Raw genomic sequence first — 3,690 nt, 5'->3', positions numbered from 1 at the left:
TTAAAGATTTTTTTCGCAACGGTGATTGGTCAGAATACTGGCCTCTTTCGGTAGTGTTAAATCGATTGTACATACTTTTTTAATATTAAAAAAATAAAAATGAAATTTTCAAATTCAAAATATTATATGAAGTTGTAAAATAAAAATACACGAAAAAAGGTAGCTGATATATTTACAGTTCAACGTTTATTTGACCGACCATCATTATGCCACATCATAGAGCAATATGCATTATGCATTATGAAAGCATGTGACGTCGCGCATTGTTTGTGCACAAAATACGCGGCCGAACGATGGCGGCGCTTCAGGAGGGTAATGTGCTGTTGTATGCTGTGCATTTCTGGTCAACATAACCTTTTTCTCATGGCTAGCCCTCGGCCTCCCTCCCGAAAACAAGCCCAAAATGAACAGAAAATGCAAGAAAATCATTTCCGGAAATAAGTGACCATTTTCTTTTAACCAACCCACTCGAAAGCGATAATGTTAACCTGTTTTTGTGTGTTTATGTTTTTAATTCATTTTTTAAACACCTATCGTCTACGGTCTCGCTTTAGCAATATTTTCACTTTGAGTCGGTTCAATCGTGATTTGTTCAGTGTGTAAAACTTTGAGAATTCCACCAGGACATGCAATAGGTTTTGTCAGTAAATATGATGTCCAAACTGTGTTTTTCCGTCTGGTTTTGATGAGCCAACCCTGAAAAAAATCATCAACAAAATGATTTTAATTTTTCCGCACTCTCAGGAAAAATTGTACTAAATAATATTCATTCATATATTGAGTAAATTTTATTGAAAACTGACATGCAGCATACGGAAGTGTAAGAATCTTTTCTGTGAGCACAAAGTGAGTGCAGTTTTAAATTAGCGACAAACTAACTTACCGTGACTGCCGTTTTTAAAACAGACACTTATTAATCAGCTTAAAAAGTTGAGTTCACAACCTCAACAAAAAGATTTACATTTAACAACTACTTTCCGGCATAAAAAAGTCACTTTTAACTGAGAACAAATAATTTTGTTATGTAGACTAAGTTTCTTTCATTGCGTTTACTTTGAATTCCTTGTTTATAACTTCATTCAACAGAAACGTCAGCACTCTGCTTCTCACTTTGGTTTCATCTCTGCCCTGAAGAATTCTGTCACTCATATCACATCGTCTATTACACAATTTGGGTTCAGTGCATCTACCGATAAACACAACTTGAATCCTAGAAATATGGAAGGGCTGCGTAGCACCGTGATCAGAATAACGACAAGAATATAATATCAAATATCAGTGCTCATAAATATGTGATTGCCGAGCTTTCGGTAACTATCTTCTTCAGGGCAAGCAGATTCAGTTCTGAATGGACGCGGAAAAATCCACGTTCCTCCCCCTGGTGCGTTCCAAGTTCGAACATGACGCGCTGCTCCAGTTCCTTACGCTGTACATCAGATGACGCTTTCCACAGGATGCAGACGCTTACGTCACTGAGGGTATGTGGCGGCGCGCAAAAGTGCTGCCCAACTGTGAGACCAGGTGTTTGTTGGCGCACACTGCATAAGTGTTGCGCGAAGCGGTAACGAAGGCGACGCTTGGTCTCTCCGATGTACAGTTTACCCCAGCGACTACATGTAATGCAATAAACCACATTACTAGTAATGCATGTATGATCCCCGCGTATTCTGTAGCTACCGCGGGGCCGCGGGGGCCGACGACCGACGGGCTGTTAACTATGTAGGGGCAGGTTTTACATCTGGGGTGCTGACAAGGGGAACTACTGCCTGATTTTGACGGCGAGCTAGACGGAATCCAACCGGGAACGTACAACCATGTCCCCGAAAGAACGATCGCGCCTAAACGCGCAAATCGGGGGTTCGGCGAAAATGGAAGCTGTGGCCGCATCATTTCCGAGTGTACGGAAATGTTTGAGAAGAATATTATGTGCCGGGATGTTTCGAGGGTGGTATGTGAGTACGAGGGGGACGCGATCACTTTGCTTGGCCCTGCTGGGTTTCAGAGCCGTTTTGCGCGGGATTGAAGATACGGCGTTGAAGGCAGCGTCTGTGATAACCGGACGGTAACCGCGCTGATGAAAGAAACCTAGCATTTCCTTCCCACGCGCAGAGAATTCCGCATCGCTACTACAAATCCAATGCAGTCGAAGAAACTGAGAGTGAGTTCTTACACTTGAGGGGGTGAGACGATTGGTACTGCTGGTAGCTGTGAGAATCTGTGGGTATGTAATGCACGGTTGTGCCAAGTTTCCGCGCACAGATCTGGACGCGCACGTCGAGGAAGGTAACAGAGTGTTGGGACACATCAGCGCTGTGCTGGTTGAAAAGCATCCGCAAACGCTAAGAAATTCTCAACATCGCCACACGTCCTGGTGATAGCCCCAACTATATCATCGATGTATCGCCGGTACATTAACGGCTGCACGCCCTGATTCTGGGTCAGCATCTGCTCCTCGATGTGGCCAACAAACACTGTGAGACAGGCATAACTTGGTCCCATCAGTGTGCCCATAGCCACACCACTGGTCTGAATGTAGTGCCAGTGCCCACCATTGAACGCGAAGTTGTTCAATATGAGCACCAACTCAGCCAGACGGAGCACGTGCTAGTAGGAGGATCCCGAGTCTAGCGGAGATCTAGACAGTGTTTGAGCGCAGCCAAACCACCCGCGTGGGGAATGGGTGTGTAAAAGCGATTTCACATCCATGGTGAAAAGAAAGTTGGATGAACCTGGGAATTTGAATTCATCGAACAGACGTAGAGCGTGATTAGTATCCTTGACATAGCTGGGGAGCGTTTTGACAATGGGTATTAGCATGGTGTCAAGGAAGTTGGATATCAATTCAGTGGGACAACTACAAGCAGACACGATGGGATGGGGCGGCCTGGATTTGTGAATTTTGGGTAGCAAGTAGAAGGCTGCCGTACGTGGGTTCGGAACGACCAGTTTGGTTGCGTTAGGGGGAGGTCACCAGAGTCGATGAAACTTCGGACAGTGCTGGCAACAATATGTTGATGCTCTTGTGTAAGGTCGCAGTCAATCTTAGCGTAGGAGGCAACGTCAGACAGTTGACATTCCGCTTCAGCGACATACAAGTCCTTACGCCATACGACTGCAGGTCAACTCGCCCCTAGCCTACTCGCCCCTTACCAGCTCTTCCCTTACAACTCGCCTCCTGTCCGACTCGCCCCCTAGCCGACTCGCCCTTTACCAACTTGCCCCAAGCCAACTTGCCCCCTAGCCAACTCGCTCCCTGACCGACTCGCCCCTAGCCAACTCGCCCCCTAAGTTTGTTGAGCACGTATGGCCGGCCCATTCACCGTTTAATAAAAAATACAATCAGTCAGAGATGGAATCGGTGATTGCTGCCCTTAAAAAAAGGTTCTAGGGTCTGCAGCGGGCACTCAAAGTTGAGAATTATGATAGTTAAAATGTTTAAAGTTTAAAGCAGTATGTGTGAGTTAAAATAACTCCCAAAAATATTACAAAAATAAATTTAAACATTTTGGGTCGACTCTGCCAGCACTTGTCTGAACCGGGTACACAACAACAGAACTGGATATCGGGTCACTACAAGAAGATTAGCCTTCTTGTCATCTGGTGCCCGTTACTAGTAACAAATTAAAAACGCTCTCAAAGATATTCATTTCCAAAAAAGAAGGAAAATTACGCAAATAACAAAAATTAATA

This window comes from Acanthaster planci, linkage group LG01 (assembly GCF_054643075.1).
Source record: "Acanthaster planci isolate LZ-2023a linkage group LG01, COTS_SCS, whole genome shotgun sequence".
Taxonomy (NCBI): Eukaryota; Metazoa; Echinodermata; class Asteroidea; order Valvatida; family Acanthasteridae; genus Acanthaster; species Acanthaster planci.
Note: the sequence above shows the minus strand (reverse complement) of the source record.